Source organism: Urocitellus parryii, chromosome 4 (genome assembly GCF_045843805.1).
Source record: "Urocitellus parryii isolate mUroPar1 chromosome 4, mUroPar1.hap1, whole genome shotgun sequence".
Taxonomy (NCBI): Eukaryota; Metazoa; Chordata; class Mammalia; order Rodentia; family Sciuridae; genus Urocitellus; species Urocitellus parryii.
Window position 1 is genome coordinate 6,400,845 of NC_135534.1, and position 20,138 is coordinate 6,420,982.

The 20,138-nt window shown below is 46.4% G+C and overlaps 1 protein-coding gene across 7 annotated transcripts in view; it reads left to right on the top strand.

The window, feature by feature from the left end:
* Positions 1-20,138, top strand: part of Pc (pyruvate carboxylase) — a 113,798-nt gene that overhangs the window by 48,804 nt on the left and 44,856 nt on the right. The window contains exon 3 of one of the 7 annotated variants that reach the window (XM_026396701.2): positions 12,105-12,231. The exons of the other annotated variants lie outside the window; for them this stretch is intronic. The gene's annotated coding sequence lies outside the window, so the exon portion shown is untranslated. The remainder of the gene's footprint in view (positions 1-12,104; positions 12,232-20,138) is intronic. 7 annotated transcript variants of the gene reach the window in all.

The following is a 20,138-nucleotide window of genomic DNA, read 5'->3' on the forward strand; positions in this document are numbered from 1 at the left end:
TAAATCTTGCAGTAATCTCCATTTACCAGATTTCTTTTTGATGACAAAAATGGGAGTATTATGGGGAGATACAGAAGGTTGTATATATCCTTCCGCTAATTGTTGTTTGACCAGGTCATGAGCTGCTTGTATCTTTTCTTTAGTCAGGGGCCACTGAGGAACCCATACTGGTCTTTCTGATTTCCAAGTAATTTTTATTGTCTCAGTGGCCCTTTCTGAAAATCCAACCCATGTCTGTCTGTTCCGTGATCTATTTGTATTGGTGCTGCTATACCTTGTTCTTGTTTTTCTAATCTTTTTCCTTTCCTAAAACCTTGTCTAGCTATAATAGTGGGTGCATTTTGATTGATGTTATTTGTTAATGTCAAACCTAATTGATCTAGGACATCTCGTTCCCATAAATTTACGGGAAGATGATCCAATACATATGGCTGTATGGTTCCCTCACATCCTTCAGGATCCTTCCAATCTAATACCATTGCACTTCTATGGGGATTAGTCGCCACTCCTAGGCCTCGAAGCGTTTGAGTGGCTTGTTGTAATGGCCAATGTTTTGGCCATTCTTGACGAGATACGATGCTAAGGTCTGCACCTGTATCCAGTAGCCCATTAAATTCATGTCCTTGAATATTTAGTTTTAGCATGGGGCCAGAATCTAAATTTAAAGAAAGCATAGCCCAATCTACACCTGTGGAGCCTAATCCCTTGGAACCTCTTTCTACAATAAGACTGAAAAATTTGTCATGTAGGCTGGGTATTATTAGTAACTGTGCTATTCTATCTCCTGGTGAAATTACTGATATACCCTTTAGAGAACTGGCTATAATTTTTATTTCACCTTCATAATCGGGATCAATTACCCCAGGACTTATCATAAGTCCTTTTAGAATAGGAGAGCTGCGTCCCAATAATAAGCCTACTGTTCCTTTGGCAAGAGGTCCTTTCACCCCTGTGGGAATGATTTGAACTCCCATCTCTGGAGTTAGTACTGCTCTGGCGGAGGTGCAGATGTCCAACCCTGCGCTCCCTCTGGTTTGTCTGATGAGGGATCTGATGGACAATGTGTCCTGGGCACTACCCTGATGGGGTTGCTGGGTTCCTCCAGTGCTCCGTATATTTGTGGTTTTGGGCCCCGGAGCATTGGGCCCCTGTCCATTTTTTGGCAACAGAGCCCGATGCCTTTCTCTATGATATCGTGGATAAACACCTGGTCCTTGTTCGTTTTTTGATAACGGAGTACCCTCTATGGTGGTCTGAGAATGGCATTCATTAGCCCAATGTCTCCCTTTACGGCATGGTGGGCAAATACCCGGTATTCTACTCCTTTGATACCTAGTTTTGTTAAACCCTCCTCCTATGGGGCAATTCCTTTTAAAATGTCCTGTTTGTTCACATGTTCTTGGCCTGGCATCTAAAGCCTGTTTTACTGCAGCTGCCACAATTTGTCCTTGTTCATTAATGTCACTGGCATCTAAAGCCTGTTTTACTGCAGCTGCCACGACTTTCTCTTGTTCATTAATGTCTCTACATAATTTAATATATGTGTTTAAATCTTCATGTTTCCATGGTCTAATGATATCTCTGCACCAACGATTCGCTTGCTCATAAGCCAGTTGTTTTAGTAATGGCATTGCTTGTTCTGTATTCCCAAAAACTCTGTTAGCTGTTTGAATAAGCCTATCTGCAAATTCAGCATAAGGTTCATTAGCTCCTTGTATTACCTTAGATAATTGACCTTGTAAACCTCCATGTCCTTGTAAAGTCTTCCATGCCTTAATTGCATCTACAGCAATTTGTGCGTATACACCAGGATCATATGCAATTTGTTGCTGCTGATCCTCATAAGGTCCCTTTCCTAACAACATATCTAGATTTCTCTGAGGATAACCAGCTGCTGCATTTCGCCTAGCCATCTCCTTGCAAAATTCCTCATTGGCAACCTTCCATAGCAGGTATTGTCCTCCATTTAGCACAGCTTTACACATATTAGCCCAATCTGCTGGTGTCATGTTCAAGTTGTTAATGGATTCGACCAAGCTTACAATGAAGGGTGCTTGAGGACCATAGGTTGTTACAGCCTCTTTTAGCTGCTTCACTGTTTTGAAATTTAAAGCATGGTGAACTCTTTGCCCTCCTGCCTCAAATACAGGGCATGTTAATATTTGAGATCTTGTCTCAGGATCCCAACTATCAACTGCGGGGGTTGGGGGCCTCCCAGCATATGGAGGTGGCCTTGTTAGTTGGACACTTACGTCCTCTGGTGATAGAAAGGTGTTAGTAGCAGTCTCCTGTAGAGGTGGTGCTGTTTGTTGGACACTTACACCCTCTGGTGATAGAAAGGTGTTGGTAGCAGTCTCCTGTTGTAACTTTCCCCCTGATGGCTTTTTCTGCTTTCACTTTCTTTCTCTGTATGACTAGCTTGAGAGGCCTTCTCTTTTACTTGAATTTTTTCCTCTGTCTGACTAGCTCGAGAGACCTTCTTTTTTACTTGAAATTTTTTCTCTGTCTGACTAGCTCAAGAGATCTTCTCTTTTGCTTGAATATTTCTACTGTAACTATAATACAACCCAAGAAGATAATGCCAAACAAAACTGAAACAGAATGAAACAAAATTGGAACAATAGAAAATCATTATAGCCCTTCTTTTTTTTTTTTTTTTTTTTAGAGAGAGTGAGAGAGAGAGAATTTTAATATTTTTTAGTATTTGGCGGACACAACATCTTTGTTTGTATGTGGTGCTGAGGATCGAACCCGGGCCGCACACATGCCAGGCGAGCGCGCTACCACTTGAGCCACATCCCCAGCCCAATCATTATAGCCTTTCTATCCTCCTGAAATGTCCATCCGTCCTTTCTCTCTATCTGTTCCTCAGATGTGAGAGGTTTTTCTTCCATCTTACACATCTCCAGGGACAGGCAACTTAAAACAAAAGTGAAGCAAAACAAAAGAGGAATCTTAAAATGGCTACCCATCCTCTCGCCCTGCCCTCAGGGGCTAGCAGTATTGTTAGGGTCATGCAAATGTCGGAGGAAGAGACCACCAAGAGACTTGTCTCATGCAAAAGCAAAGGGTTTATTGGGGGGGGGGGACCAGCATGCTGGGGCTCAAGAGTTCTCCTGAGAGAAACTGGAGCCCCGAGTATGGCTTAAGCAGAGTTTTTATACAGTGTTTAAACAGGGAAGTTCATATGGCAGTTAGGGTGTGAGAGTGGGATTGTTACAAAATAACCATTACAGAATGATCATGCTTTTTGTCAGGGGGTGTTGGGTCAGGGTACATTTTGACATAAGTAACTGTTTTTAACATAAGTTTCAGGTTCCAGGAAAACAGAACTTAAACTTACAGAAAAGCAAAACTTAACAGGAGAGAAAAACTTAAATTTAACCTTTACACTTATCACTTACCCTCAGTCGTTCCTGTGCGGCCCACCAAATTCCTGCCTTAGGTTTTCCAATTTTGAAATTTAAAGCGTGGTGAACTCGATGCCCTCCTGCCTCAAATACAGGGCTTGTTAATATTTGAGATCTTGTCTCAGGATCCCAACTATCAACTGCGGGGGTTGGGGCCTCCCAGCAATGGATTGTGATAATAGATATCAGAGAGTTAAGTCACAGCTGACACTGTCAGCTTTCCAACACTGTGACAAAATATCTTAGAAAATCAACTTAGAGAAGAAAAGATTTATTTTGGCTCATGGTTGCAGAGGTTTAAGTCCATGGTCAGCTGGCTCCATTGTGTCTAGTCCTGTAATAGACATTATTGTTTTTACAATTATTGTAAGACACAACCTTTTCCTTCAGATTAGGGAGGGGAGTGAGGATGCTGAGAAAGTCCCCATCCCCTTCTTGATGGGGACTGAGAAGATGGGATATAGCCCTTCTAGGGCTTTTCCAGATTCACTCACTACCTAAGGCCCATTTTCTCTCTAAGATCCAAGTTCTGAGCTGGTACACACATGCAGAAGAATGAAACTAGAGTCCTATTTCATCATTTACAGACATCAACTCAGTGGTTTGAAGACTTAGATACAAGACCCCAAACAATGAAATGCGTAGAAGAAAACAGGGGAAACTCCTCATGTCAAGGGACTGGGCAAGGATTTTTTTTTTTTAAACAAGACCCTAAAAGTTAAGGAATCAAAAGCAAAAATAGACAAACATCAAATTACATCAAACTAAAAAGCCTCTGCATAGCAAATGAAACCATCATCAGAGTGGGAAGAAAATATTTGCAAACTATGCATCTGACAAAGGGTTATGATCCAGGATACATAAGGAACTGTAGAAACTCCCTAGTGAAAAAAAACAAATAGCTTGAACAAAAAACAGGCAATAGATCTAAATAGACATCTCCCTCGCCCATGAAAAAATGCTCAGCATCGATAGTCATCAGAGAAATGCACATCAAAACTGTAACAGCAAAATGTTCAGTTCTCTGCTGCCTCATGGAGTTGGTGATGGAGAGGCAGTGTGATGGAGAAAGAAAGTCTCATTAACAGCGAGCCAGCTTGGCATGCTGGGAGATGGTTGGATTTCACCCCTTGCCTTGAGGGAGAACCTTTTATATGATTTTTCAGGGGAAGGTTGTGATCCCAGACAGGTGGGCGCCTCAGTGTGCAGGGTTTAGGAAAGCATCCCCTACTGGAACATGGGCTGTGTCTCCTTCAGGTAGGTTGGTGAGAGCTGCAGTCCAGCGGGCCTGCAGAAGATAGCAGCAACCAGAGTCCTGTTTTGATTAGAGCGACTGGAGTCTGGGTTTTGTTGTGGTCAGCATTTCTGGCAAGCACACCTCCAGATGTGACCTTTTCCCACAACTTGTGATCAGGGAGTGCTCAGGAAGGAGGGTTTGTGCATTTCTGGCTACCTTTAGAGTATAATTAATCTATGTAAGACAGGCTTCAGTGGGCAGCTATTCTGAGAGAGAGAGAGAGAGAAAAAGAGAGAGAGCAGCAGCAAAAGAAGCTTCTGAGAACTGGGTCTTGCGGGGGAGGTGCTTTTGTGCACTTTCAGTCCCCACTGTCAGTTTACTTCATCATGTCTTCTTATGGGGACAGGCGCTTCATTGTCATCTGGCTGCTGCCTGCTGGTCAGGAACGTCATGGGGGACAAAGGAGTCCATAGCATGGAAAACTGGCATGGTTATTAAAGAAGCCTCTTGAGTTTCTTCTCTTGGCAGAGCCAGGGTGACTTATTTTGACATTTGTAGTATCATGGCCTCTCCACCTCCCATGGCAGTACAGGTCTTGTAATTGAGACATTATTCCATAGCAACAGTAAATCCCACAGTGTGAGAGTAACCCTGTCCATGTAAGACCTAGTAGAAACATCAGTAACTTTTGCCACCAAGTATTTCTCCTAGCAAAGTAACCTTGCATTTAGGCTGAGCACTGAATTGTCAATCATGGCTTCTACCTGGGCTTGGAGGTCCTGCAGTGCCAAGAGACATTTCCTAAATCATCATGGCTAGATGCACAGCCTTCAGTTCTTATGACAGCATGGGTCCCCCGTGGACTGCTGTTAGAACACCAGTGCCGTTTGAGTTTGGAGAACTGCCTTTCTTATTAAGGCCACTTCAGCTACAGCAAGGAAGTTCCCCGGGTACTGTCATTTAAAGCTCTTCATGTAAAACTAGAGCCACCATAGGCCACATCATTTCCTCTAGGCTAATCTGGGACATAAAGATTGATGCCAGGCATTCAAACCATCGATGACAGCTCCAAACCACCTGTGGTGGAGATTTGGGGGATCAGCTGTAACTTTATCCAGCGTTGCTGGATGGAAGGTCACCCCACAGTGCATCTCCCTAACTGGAGGAAGCTAGGGCCATGGGCTGGTCCCACATGACCTCTGAGTTCTGTTTGGTGCTGATCATCTCAACCCCCATCTCCAAACCCAGTCTGTTGCAAACTAATCATTTTCATGTAAAATTATTCTGTGGTGGAAATTTTGTTCTGGACTCCATCCCGGCACTCCTGTGAGGCTTTTACTCCTTATTGTTACCAACAGAAAGGGGCCTTTGGCTCAGTTGGTGTACAGATCAGACAAACCATATGTATTTATCCCAAACTTGGAATTATCATCAGTATATCTATGACTGTTAGGTGGCACCTTCAGATATTCTATCTTGGGTTCCTTTAATTGGGATTCAGCTAGGGACAACATTTGGGATAAGCTCTTGTCTAAGGAGAAGTTTTCTTGTGGCCTGGTTGCTGAAGAGTGTTGTTTATAGGCCAATTGGTTACATTTGATCTGGAGGCAAGGGGTGTCAACATTTCATCCCCACTAAGAGTTCTTGGGTTAATTTCATATGATTTAAATTTCTTGCTAGAGCTTCCTTGAATAAAGTAGAACTTTTAAACCCCTGGAGAAGTGCCGCCCAGCTGTCTCGCTAGTTTGCCGTTGTATGGGGTTCCTGCCACTCAAAGGCAAATAAGAGTCTGTTCTTCTAGGAGCATTTGGGAAAAGGCACCTTTTAAATCCAGTACTGACAGCCTCACTCACAGGATCCTGGGGCATTCGTTAATAAAGTGGAGGGACTAGGTGCCCCTGGGTGAATGGCCCAGACAGTATCAATTATAGCCCGCAAACCCTTTACAAATCTGTACTCATCTGAATGAGATTTTTTTTTTTTAACTAGAAGGATTGTAATATTGTAGGGTGACTGATAGGATTGACTTAAATTGCACTTTAAAATTTTTTAAAACACTGGCAGGATGTCCCTTTGAACTTCCTACTTTGGTAAGTGCTGTTTTAAATTTGAGGTCCTATGTTTCACCTTTAGTGCGGTCGCTGTAGGCTGTATGTTCTTAGTCCTTCCAGGTGTGTTTATTGCCCAGATTTCGGGTTTTACCTTTTTATGGACTCCTGCAGGAAGTTGTTCTTGAAGTTGCTGTTCCTTTCCCAAAGGCCTGTTCATGTACAGAGTGCTCTGAGCAGAACTTATATCTTTAGTTTTCTGGGGCGGTTACTTGGGCATTTAATTTGCATAAAAGGTTATGGCCAAAGAGGGGTCTTGGGTATGCTGGCATGTACAGGCAACTGTTTTAAAGTCACATCTTCTAGCCAACCACCTGACAGCTGGAGGAAGGACCTATCATGAGCTTTAACTAATCCCTCTGTGGTCACACTACTATGATACAGTCTTGGCAGCCTTTCTGCTTTAGTATTTAATACTGAACAGGTGGCGCCTGTGTCTGTGAGAAAGTTGATCATTTGGCTTTCATTGGCCATTTTTCAGAATGCTTCTGGGGGGTACTCACGACTGGCTGGGTCAAGTCTGTAGGCCCCTGTGGCCTCCTCAGTCCTCCTCTGCACCTTCTTGCCTCTCTAACACCTGGGAGCGGGCCTCCTGCCAGGCTTTTTCCTTACAGTAAGTTGGTTTTCACCTAGGACACACTTTCCTTGTTTTAGAAGCCTTCTTCGCCTTTCAGGTCGTCTTTTCCTCCAAAAGCCAGGGCCAGTACAATCACTTGGCCTCTTGCCTTAGGCATTGCTCCCTGTTTTTGAAACCTATAGGCGGTATCTCTTCGTTGAGAGGGACTCATTCCCAGGGCACCATCTGTTTTTGGGGTAGCGGGAATTGAACTCAGGGTGCTTTACCACTGAGCCCTGTTCAGTGGTGCCACCATACCCAGCCCTATTTTGTATGTGATTTAGAGACAGCATCTCATTGAGTTGTTTAGTGCCTCATTTTGCTGAGGCTGGCTTTGAACTTGCAATCCTCCTCTGCCGCCCTGCGGAGCTGCAGGGATTACAGGCGGGTGGCACCATGCCCCACCCATCTATCTCTTGTAAATTTTTTGCAGATATCTAGAGCACCATGAAAGTCATATTTATCGTATTTGTTTTGGGCTCCCTGAACCTACATCTGTAAGTGGAGGATCCCGTCACTGCCTTGGCGGCACTCGGGCAGTCCCATAGCTGAACCAGCGTGGGTCCCAAGTAAAGCAGGTGACAGGGCTCCGTTAGTCATTGCCATCCTTACATTTGGGCAGGATTGAGACTGGGGGTCCTGAAACACAAAAAATTTCCATAAAATACGAGAGGTTTTACAAAAAACAGGATGAGATTCCTTCTGAATTTAGGGAGAGAATTTATCCCCAACACCAAGGCATGCTGTGGCCAACCTGCCCTGCAGTAAAATACCATTTTTTCCCTTGGTCATAGGGCTGAAACTCTGATCAGACCACTTTGCTAGGATTAGACCCAGAGGACTCCTATTTGGGAACTCACAGGTTCTCCCAATTTTGACAAGATTGAAAAGAATTGCATGCACCCAGGTTGTACGTACTCACAGAAGTACAGAGTAGGAGCATCACACACACACACACACACACACACACACACACACCGACAACCAGAATCAGGGGTATGGACCACAGATAGATTTCAGGGTAAAACACTCACCCCACTTCTTCCCTCTCCTAGAGCACTCTGTCTTTTGAAGTGAGTCCCCAAGTGGAGGGGGGAGGGAGTTGCTTGAGAGTGACCTCCAAGTGACATCCTTTTGGATGAGATACAATGCTTCTTAATCTGTCACGGAGAGGGCATGAGAGTGACTGTTGTCAAGGGAACAGGGGTTGTCCCCAGAGCTAAAGTGGCCCCACAGCCCTAGGAATCTTACTTGTCTGCCCCCCCCCCCATTCAAGGCTAGTTCACCACAGCAGAACACAGCCCCTCATTGGGTGCCAGTTGTGACCACACAAGGTTCGGATCCGTGCTGCCCAGTGCAATGAACTGAGAGGTAGAGTGACAGAAAGAGCTTTATTAGTGACCTGCAAATGCTGGAAGATGGCAGGCTCCTGCCTTTCCATGGTCATCTTGTCCCTTGCTCTAAGCAAGAATCTCGTACATGATGTTTCAAGGGAAGGATGGGATCCCAGGCAGGGGGGCCTCAGTGTCCCGGGTTTGGGAAAGCAGCCTCTTCTGGAACGTGGTTGGTGAGAGCTGTGGTCTAGTGGGCCTGCAGAAGACAGCAGCAACCAGTGTCCTGTTTTGATCAGAGTGACTTGTGCCTGGGTTTCTGGCGAGCACCTAGTACCTTGGGATCAGGGAGTGCTTGGGAAGGGAGGGTTTTTGCATTTCTAGCTATCTTTAGTGTGCAGTTCATCTATGAAAGTCAGGCCTCAGTGGGCAGCCAGTCCTGGAGAGAGCAGGCAGCAGCAAAGAAAATTCCTGAGAACTGCATCTTGCTGGGGGAGAGGGGCTACATGCACTTTAAAAACGACAACGAGATATTACCTCACCCCAGTGACATGTCTGTTACCAAAAAGACGAAAGGTAGCAGTGCTAGTGAGGATGTGCAGACGGGAACCCTTGTGCGCTGTTGGTGGGAACATACTTCTTAGCATAGCCACCAAGGAAAACAGTGTGGCACTTCCTCAAACGATCACAAAGAGAGCTGTCACACATCCAGTATTTTCCCTCCTGGGTATCTGTCCAAAGGAACCGAGATCAGTTTATTGCAGGGACATCTGCCCTCCCGTGTTTATTTCAGCCCCATTCACAGTGGCCAAGAAGTGGAATCAGCCTAAGTGTCCATCAGCTGATGAATGGATTAAAAATGTGGTGGGAATGCGCAACACAGTGCTATTCAGCTGTAGAAAAGTCATGAAACCCTGTCACTTGTGACCACATGGATGGAACTGGGGACATTATGTTTTGGACATTATGTTATGTGAAATAATCCGGGCAGAAAGATAAGTGCTGCAACCTCTCGTACACACGTGGAATACAAAACAAGTTGATGTCACAGGAGTTCAGAGCAGAAGCTGAGAGTGCTGGGGGTTGGGGAGCCGGGTTGGGGGGCACGGATGGCTCGGTGGGTCTGAGGCTGCAGTTAGAAGTTTTGGTGCTCAGTCCTGCAGTAGTAGATATACAATAGAAAATAGTTTTCTATTGTATATCTCAAAAGCCAGAAGAAAGTATTTCCGATGTTTTCATTATAAAGAGCTGATTCATGTTTGAGGAAATGGATATGTTTAACTTGATTTAACCATTATTCAGGGTTGGGAATGTAGCTCAGTTTTAGAACATCTGTCTCATATGTTGGAGGCCCTGAGTTCAATCCCCAGCACTGCAAAATGAAAACGAAAAAGAAAAAAAAAATCATACAAAGAATATATGTGCTGAGGGGCTCAGGTTGTGGCTCAGTGGTAGAGCACTTGCCCTGCATGTGTGAGGCACTGTGATTGATTCTCAGCACTGCATAGAAATAAATGAATAAAATAAAGGTCCATCAACAACTAAAAAATATTTTTTAAAAATGAGTTTTTATTTCCTTTCCTAAAATAATGCCCAACAGCCAAGGCTTCTGGTGATTAAATGAGATCATATGCAGTGTTTAACACAGCAGCTGGCACTCAGTAGCAAGCTCACGCAAACAGGCAGGGAGATTCTGACACTTTTGCAAAGTCGCTCTTAGGGCAAAAGCAGCAACAGTGGCTTTCTAGAACCCTGCCTCTGGGAGGAGGCCTCTGGCCCCTTTTTTGTTCTCAAATGTGAGCAACAGGATGAAAAGTCAGATCAGAGGCTGCAGAGGTCCGTTCTGCCCTAGGCAAAGGAGGGGGACAGCTGCAGCCGCAGGCCAGGTCACAAGCCGCCTCTGGGTTGCCCTTGACTCTCTGCCTTTCAGGTCTGACGCAGCGCTCTCTCCCTTTCTCCTAGGCTAATGGGTAGGGCACTCAGGGAATAATTTTACTCAGAGAACCAGGTTTTCAGCCAAGCAGAGTCCCACTGTGCCATCCTCCCTGGCGCCATTTGGGGGGTGGGGTCTTGTAGAGGAGCAGAAAAAACTGGCCGTGAGTGGCCAAGGGTCACACATTATTTCTAAGAAAGTGAATTAACCATCTAAGATGAGTCAGGCACCCAACAAGGAGGCTGAGGCACCCAGGGACCAGCAGCGTGGAAAGCCATTACTACCACTGGGCTTTGAAGGGGTCAGGGAGGAAATAGTGTGTCCTGCACCACCAGTGGGGGCCAGTGTGGACTGGGGTGCCCAGCAGGAACTGCCGTAGTGGCCAGCTGCAGCCCCCACCAGGATGTGGCTCAAAAGCCAGTTGGGAGTGGGGAGACACCCACACCCCCTCTTCTGCCCGTGCTTCCCATTGACTGAACCTGTGTCCCACAGCCAGCCAGCAAGGGAGCCCAGGAGCCTCCTTGGACAGAGAGCAGAGAAGGGGATGCAGCCGGGTGAGCAGGAAGCCCCTAGGGGCTAACCCTGGTGGAACCTCAAGCAGCCTGTGGGTCACATGTGGGATGACAGGTCTGGCTGCTGCCTTCTGGGAAGGTCTGACTGCTCAAATCAGGACGAGCTGCCTGCCCACAATTTGGCCATCAAGGGCAGTCGGGAACGATGATGCATCCACAGTGAAAGAAGAACTAGAAGTACCTTTATCTGTAGCTGATGTGGTCTTTAGAGAAACCTGGGGAGCCTGTTACAAAGTCTTCAAAACCAATAAGTTCAGCAGGACACAACTGTTGAAAATCAGGGGTTGGCTGCAGAGGCCCACAGATATCAAGAGCCAGGGTGCTCGAGTTCCGCACATAAAAGGGTGTAGTATTTGCATATGACCTATGTACATCTCTGGGTTACTCAGGATACTTGGTAGAGTGTAAATACTTGTTATACTGAGTGTTTATGGAATAAGGACTTCTTCCACGGAGACAGAACCAGCATCATCAGCAACAACAACATGTATTTAAAAAAATTTTTTTGTAATTGTAGAAGGACAGAATGTCTTTATTTTATTTATTTTTATGTGGTGCCTCACGCATGTGAGGCAAACGCTCTACCACTGAGCCACAACCCCAGCCCCCAACATCATGTATTTTTAAAAACTATTTTTACCTAAGGTTGGTTGCATCCTCATATTTCTACATAGTATAAGTGAGAAAACTGAAATTTAAAAGTCTATTTAATAGCATCAAAAAGAATAAAATACTTAGGAATAAATAAAAGAAGTTCAAAGCTTGTGCCCTGAAAACTATAAAACATTTTGAAAGAAATTAAAGACCTAAAGAAACAGGAGAAGACCCAAAGCTCCTGGGTCAGAGACTAATGGATTCAGTACCTTCCTGTCACAGCCCATGTGCCTGTATTTGCAGAAGCTGACGAGATGATCCTGCAGTTCACATCGAAATGCAGGACACACAGAATGGCTAGAAGAATCTTGGGGGGAAAAAAGAACAAGGCTGGAGGACTCATTTCCCGATTTAAGAACTTACTACAAAGGTACAGTAATCAAGAGACAGTGACACTGGCCTGTGGCAACACACAGATCTCTGGAATAGAATTCAAAGTCCAGAAATAAACTCACGTTGGTCAGTTGACTTTCAGTGAGAACGCTGGCAATTTAATCCACATCACATGCTAACGCTAGTTCAAAATGGATCAAAGTCTTACATGTATGAGCTAAAACCATAAAACTAGTAGAAGAAAAATAGGTATAATTCTTTGTCTCCTTGTGTTAGGCAATTTTTTAGTTGTAGATGGACCCAATACCTTTATTTAATTTGTTTATTTTTATGTGGTGCTGAGGATCAAACCCAGGGCCTTACACGTGCTGGGCGAGCACCCTGCCACTGAACTACAACCCTAGCACACAGGCAGTGTTTTTTAGATGTGATGCCAAAGCAAAAGCAATAAAAGAACGATTGTGAATCATTAGAATTAAAAATTTTTGTGCTTCAAAGGACATCATGAAGAAGGTGAGAAAGTAACCCAGAGAATCTCGGGAGATAATTTTGGATATCACCCATCTGACAAGAAATTTGTACCTAGAATATGTAAAGAACTCTTACAACTCAACAATAAAAAGGCAAATAATTCCATTTACAAATGGGCAAAGGATTCAAATAGATATTTCTCCAAAGAGGATATACAGACAACCAGTAAACCCAGGAAGAGATGCTTGAAATCATTCCTCCTGAGGGGAATGAAGATAAAAGCCGCAGTGAGATACCACTTCACCTCCACTAGGGTGTTTAATCAAAAAGGCAGATAATTGGGTTGGGGTTGTGGCTCAGAGGTAGCGTGCTTGCCTACCATGTGTGAGACACTGGGTTCCATCCCCAGCACCACATAGAAATACTTTAAAATAAAGATAGGGCATTCACCTATAACTAAAAGATACTTTAAAAAGGCAGATAATAACAAGTGTCAGCGAGGATGTGGAGAATTTGGACCCTTCTTACACTCCTAGTTGAACACAAAACAATTTAATGGCTTAGGAAAAGCCTGGCAGTTCCTTGGTGTTAAACAGCTACATTGTGATCCCCCAGGTCTACTCGAGGGTACACACATGAGGAAGGAAGGCGTGGGTCCACCCAAACACTTACACAGTAATGTCATAGCAGCATCGTTCGTGATTACCAGAACAACCCCAGATCCGTCTGCTGGTAAATCAATAAATACAATGTGACATACCCACCTAATGGGATGTTACTCAGGTGTAAAAGGTAACAATACACTGACGCATGAACCTTGACAAAGCACTCCAGGTGAAAAAAATTGCACACACAGAGCCAGATCATTTTAAAATTTTATTTATATAAAATGTTCTAGAACAGGCAAATCCATAGGCAGAGTTGTTGGTGGTCACCTGGGGCTGAGGCAGCCAACGGAGTGGGGGATGGCCATGGGAGAGGACTGTGTTCTGAAGTCCATTCTGGTAACCTGTGCACCTGTCTGTGACTACACTACGTGCGGTTGAATTGTTCTTCAAATGTACGACCCATGTGGTATTTGAGTTACATCTTAATAAAGCTGTTGGAGACAAACTCAGAGCCCTCGAGGGTAGTGCTGCGGGATACCCAGAAGCTCCCCCGGTTGGATGGGGAGCTTCCTACTATCAGTAGCCACTGGCCCTGGCCCACCTTGGCTGGGTGGAGGCACTGCCCACCCTTGAGTACTTGTGGCCTCTTTTTCAAAATTGAGAGTACGGGAAGACCCCAGCTCCAGCAGGACCTTTGAATTCTAATTCGGATTTTAAATTTTGCTTCAGTTAAACATTTTTGGAACCACACTGTGAACCAGGCACGGGACCAGGTTACTCTGGTGAAAAACAGGGGCACTGAAATTGAACAGGCCTCATTATTCCTGAATCCGCCACTTCCTATGAGTCCTTCTAAGCCTCACTTTTCTTATCAGTAAAATGAGGATTGATGATACCCCAAGAGATTGAGCTTGGAGGTGCCTGGCATACCTAGTAGGCAGGAAACGGAAGTGCCCTTCCAGCACTCCTGGAGCAAGTCACACGCACAAGTTTACATGATAGAGATGAGTCGGTTATGCACTAGACCCCCTTGTCCTTGAGGGTGCCTCCCAAGACCCCCAGTAGAGGCCTGAAACCTCAGTATCAAACTCTTATATATATCATTTGTTTTCCTGTACATACAAGCCTGTGATGAAGTTTAATCATAAGTTAGGCATCGTAAGAGATTAACAACCATTACTAATAATCAAGTGAAACAATTATAAGGACATACTATAATGAAAGGAAGTGAATGTGGCCTTTCTCTCAAAATATCCTGTACCACTCCCCGACAGGGCCCACGTGGAGAGCTGGAGGAGGGTGAACGACTAAGCACTTTTTATGCACAGTAGACCCGATTTTTTCAATGACCCTAAGTTTTGAAGAATGACAGCAAAACTAGCATGAATTTGTTCTCCTTTTTCACAAGTAGAAGATTCTTACCAAAGGTCTTAGCAACCCCAGCCTGATTTTTCTGTCTTATCAAGTCAAGAACTTTTACCTTTTCATTTACAGGAACTCCTTAGGCATATCTGAGGCAGCTTCACTGTACTTGTACTTTGGGGCCATTAGTAAGTAAAATAAGTATTACTTGAGCACAAGCATTGTGGTACTGTACTGGTGGGCCTGTAACCAAGATGGCTAAGTGACTGACGGGAGGGTAGTATATACAGCATGGGTTTGCTAAGAACGGTTCACGTCTCAGGCAGGACAGAGTGGGATTGAGAGAGATTTCATCATGCTACTTATGATGGCACACGGTTTAAAACTTAGGAATTGTTTGGTTTTGGAATTTTCTATTTAATATTTTTCAGACCACAATTGGCTCCAGGTCACAGAAACTATGGAAAGCCAAACCACAGATAGAGGGGAACTGTATCAGCCCCCAAAGAGCTCTAGGCAGGACATTCGACCTGCGCCCACTGACCAGTGCCCAGAGAGGAGCAGGTCAGGAGGAGGACACCCAGCTTGTTCTGGGCCAAGATGGAGAGCCAGGAACAGCTTCTCGAGGGAACGGCCAGCGAAATGGGGCCTCAAAGGGTGGGAGGATATGCTTTGCATATATTGTATTCCATCCACATTTTGAAGAAGCAAGTATATGGTTCAAATTCAGGACGTAGACAGTGGATGATCAGCCTTCCCCCACATCTCTTCCCCAGAGGCCACTACCATTATCGGCTCCTGGAGTCTCATCCTAGAAACAGTCTGCAGGTGTGGGGTGTGACTGGGCAAGTTTTGCCATCTTCCCTGCTGGGGCCATTGGCGTCTGAAGGCTCCTGCGAAGATGTGGGTTAGAAGCGCGTCCTGGGCTCCATGTCGTTCTGCAGAGACTTTCCCATCCCGTGGTTGGTGCCATCACAGGCCATGACCTAGGAGTCTCGTCAGTGAGAATGATGACTCTGTTGCCTTCAGTGCCCCTGAGGAGAGTCCCATGAAGTGGAGGCCAGCACCCCCACCCACACATCACTGCTGTCCTGGCTGGTTCCTCCAGAGCTCTGTCTTTGTCCTGGGGGAGCTCCTGGTCCCCGTCCCGCCCCCCCTACTCTCAAGGTCCCTTGCTGGGTGGAACTTACCCACGTGGCTTCCTGGCCAGTGTGGTTGCTCTCTGTCGTTATTTTGCCTGCTTACGTGGTCAATGGTTTGGCTGGAGAGGAAAGTTCAGGTTGGAAATCATTTTTCCTTGACAAGTTTGAAGACTTGCTTTGTACTTTTCTAGCTTTGCAAGTTGCCAAGAAATCCAAAACCTTTCTGATTTTTGTCCCCTCCCCGATGTCTGTCGGCTTCCAGGATCTGAAACCTACAAGACCTTGGTGGGCTCCAGCGGGGCCCTCCACGCTCTGTCCTGGGAGTTTCCTGGATTATTTCATTTCTTCCTCTTTCTGTTTCCTCTTCCTAAAGCTTCTATCCTTTCGATTGTGGATCTCTTGGAGTGACTCTCCAGTTTTTCTCCTTTCTTTCCTATGTTCCATTTCATTTGCCTTTTTGTTCCGTTTCTAGATTTCCTGTCATTTAACTTCCAACCCTTCTATTGCTTTCTTTTGGCCAGTTTCTCCTATCATTTTTAGTTTCCTTGAGGCCCTGTTTTTCTCCCTGAGTGATTCTTCCAAGACGGGCGTCGGAGTCCCGCCGTGCAGGGCTGTGGTCTTCCACTCCCAGGCTCTTGATGCATGTAGGTTTCTGTAGGTTTCTTCTCCCTGGATGGTTGGCTTCCTCCAGGGTTTTTTTCTGAGGCTTTTCTTTTCTTTGGTTTGTTTTCTTTATGAATCTGCCAGGTGATCTTGGGGTCTCACAAGAGGCCTGAGCATCCAGAACATACTGGGGTCCGTCTCACAGTAGGTGACCTGGGTGGGCTGTTCTTTGGGAACCTCAGTGTTCACATCCGGAGTCTTTCCTCCTTGGTTGCTGGTGTTCTGGGAGTGAGGGAAGGGGACGGGATGTGCAATCACTTGGCCTCCCTTTTCCATTTTGGCAAGATCCCAAGGTTCTCTGCTGTGCCTCGCACCCTAGTCCACAGCTCCTGGTTTTGCCTTCTCCAGAGGACCCCTGCGGGTGGTCTCCTGGGCATGGGAGGGAGATGTGGCTTCTCAAGAGCTTTCACCCACCCCTGGTGGGCACACTCAGCCCTGTTCTGGGGGAACCTGGCCCTTTGTGGATCCTACAGTAGATGTGGTGGGTGGTGGAGTCGGGTGGACCATCAGCCTCCCCCTGGCCAGTGTGGGGCTACAAGGTCAGTGACTCTTAACTGTGTCCAGCTTCCTGGGTTACATTGCTGCCATTTCTTCTCCTGTCTGCTTTGTCCTTGGATGTTTTTTAAATCTACTGAATTTAAGTAGGGAGAAAAATGAGACGCGTAAGTCAGACTTGCATCCAGTGAGGAGGGGGGAGGGCTCGCGGGGTAGGACCGTCTGGGTGGAGGGGGTGCTCTGACAGAGGTCAGACCATGCCAGACCTTCTGGGAACAAAGAGGAGGCAGTGGGCAAGCCGTGGGCAGGGTCCAGGAGGCTGTGGAATGATGGGAGACAAGGCTGGGAAGCACACTAGAGAGACCCTGGGAGAGGAGGCCAGGGAGACCAGATCTCACACGTGTGCGGCAGGGCTGAACTCTTGGCTGGGGATATAGCTCAGTTAGTAGAGTGCTTCCCTTGTAAGCCCTGGGTTCAATCCCCAGCACCCAAATCAATTAATCGATCAATAATAACCAGGTGCCTTGGTAGCTCAAGCTGTGGTGATGGCTTAGGGGGCTTTTACCAGAATTCAGGCAGTCGGAAGGGAGTGATTCAGGGTGGCTTAGTAATGGAAGGAGGGGAGGGCGTGAAGGTTAGGGGGTGGCAGCAAGGACTTCTGGGTGGATGACAGGCACGGGAGGGAAGAGCTGTCTCAGCTTGGTTCCTGGGGAGCCGGGAGATGTCTTGGCTTTGTGTGTGTGTGTGTGTGTGTGTGTGTGTGTGTTGTGGGGGGGAGGCATATCAAAAAGCTGTGCTTTTAAATTCTCACACTTGGTTGAGAGAGAGAGACAGACAGAGGTGTGGAGGGTGGGAACAAAGAAATTAGTCCCTTAGAAGACAGAGGAATAATTTTCAAGTTGTTAAGTGCGATTATCAAAAGAATTTTCATTTTGATATGCTCATAGCCTAATTAGTGCTGCCAAATGGCTTCAAGCTACTTGAATATCGACAGGGCCCATTTCCTTTCTCCCTCACCTCTTCCTGAGTTTGACCAACTTAAATCTTCTGTACACTAGGCCTTTAAAAAAGAAAAGGAGGCCTCTTATTTGAGTTTTGTAGCTACAGGAAAAGGAGAGCAGGGGCACCATGCACCCAGCCCCGTCCCCAGCCACCCAGCCCCTCTGGGGTGCGCGTGCCTGTGCCCCATCAGGGTATTCTGTCAGGGCTGGAGGTGAGGAAGGGACCCCATTACAGCGTTTGCCAGGTTCTGTGGCATAAGCACGCCCATCGGGACCAACCTCAGGCCACCAACTGCTGCCACTGAGCACAGAACTAGAGAGAGATGCGTCGTCCATCTCTAGTCAGTGGAATGAGCCAGGACCATGCACGGCCTCTGGCGCGCCCCTGGACAGCGTGCCGGGCAGCCGGACATCCTCCTTTCGAGGCCTGACTTGTTCTGAGCAAGCGGGTGTCCGGGTGGACTTGGTACAGAGCTTCATCCCAACAAGTGAGGACTGCGCTGCCGCAGCCCCAGCCCTCCACCTGGGGCTCTGCTGTCTTCCCTGGCCCCTTCCAGCCCCAGTGCTCATCGGCCACAGGTCAGCACTGATACTGAGTGCTGCCAACACCAAAAGCTGCCATTTAGGATAGAGACTGATTATGTGCCAGGAATTGCTTTTTCTTTTTATTGTTTATTTTGAGACTGGCCTTGCTGGGTTGCTCAGGCTGGTTTTGGACTTGGGATCCTCCTGCCTTAGTCTCCCGAGTTGCTGGAATTGCTGGTGGCAGCTCTCTGCTGGGCTTCAGGCAATTTAAACTGTCTCATGCCTCAACTCAACTGATCTTTGTAACAACCCTCTGAGCTCTTTGGTATTTTTAAAATTTCTGAATATACAAGTGAAGAAATTGAGGCCCAGAGGTAAAGGCGCTCTCCAGAGTCTGCTCTGAACCCGGGCAGTCAGCTCCTGCCGTCCTGGCTGCGTCTTTGCCGCTGGCTCTCCCGCTCCCCTCCGCCCTGTCAACACTGGGCCTCTGCACCCATTTCTTTGCTTAAAATCCCATCAGGGACTCAACTCTGCCGGCCCATCAGGGTTGCAGATAAAATACAGGATGCCCAGTTAAATTTAAATTTAAGTAAACAACAAATAATGTTATAGTGTAAGTATACCCCAAATAGAGCATGGGATATACTTTTTTTTTTATTCTGTTTGTCTGAAATTCAGATTTTAACGGAGTGGTTTGCATTTTAATTTTCTGACTGTGGCAGCCATTGGCCTGGTAACTTCTTGCTTGGGAAGAATTAGGAGAGGAAGGAGAGACAAAAGCCCATCAGGTTGTCCTGAGGGTCACAGAACTCTGGTTCCTGGTAGACTTTAACTAGAACTTATTTGATGTCTAAACCCCAAATGTTCCTAACTTTTGCCTTATTTCCTCTAAAGAAAGAATATCAAACCAGCATTCTATAAGAATGTACCAGAATACAGACTGAAAACTGCTTGTGTCTCTTCTCCAAGGTTAATCACCACAAACATTTAAGAAATCACTTACATAATCAGTCTAACATTTTGCTGTTCTAGAAGAACCACTTGACCTAAACCCACTTATTCAGAAAACTAAGTTCTTCTAAACTCTGTCAGAGGGAAATGCCGCTGCTTTTTCTAATGTCTTCTGCTGGTCCAGCTGCCAAACATTTTCAAAGTTTAGTGGCAGTCATCCCTGGTGCCTCATTGGCCTCATTACTCTGGGTTCTTGGGCAGCTGTGGTGACGGGCCACCTGATGTCAGTGGGAAGTGGTGCTGCTGCATGTGGACCTGCCGTGGGCTGCTGCTCTGCTCTTTGGGTTGTGCCTCCTGGGATGGGACAGTCTGGACCCATCAGAGTAGGAAGCGTTGGTGTGGCCTGTAGCCAGACACTGGGATGCTCTGCAGCTGGGCCTGTCCCGGAAGCCCAGGCCTTTGGTCCCAGAGGAGGAGGTCGTCTTCACCCGAGCCTGGGACCTCCTTCCTGGACTTGCTCCAGCTCTCATCCCACCCGCTCTCCCTCAGCCTCTTGCTGGGCTTCTTGCCCCTTCCCCTTCCAGCACCTGCTAATCCTCCTCCTGCAGGAGGGGGTTCCCCACACAACAGAGGATGCGGCCTGATGGTCCTGTCTAGAACATGTAAAGAAGGGAAAGATAGCCAGATCTGCAGAACAATGGCAAGTGACGTGAGCAGGCAGTTAAG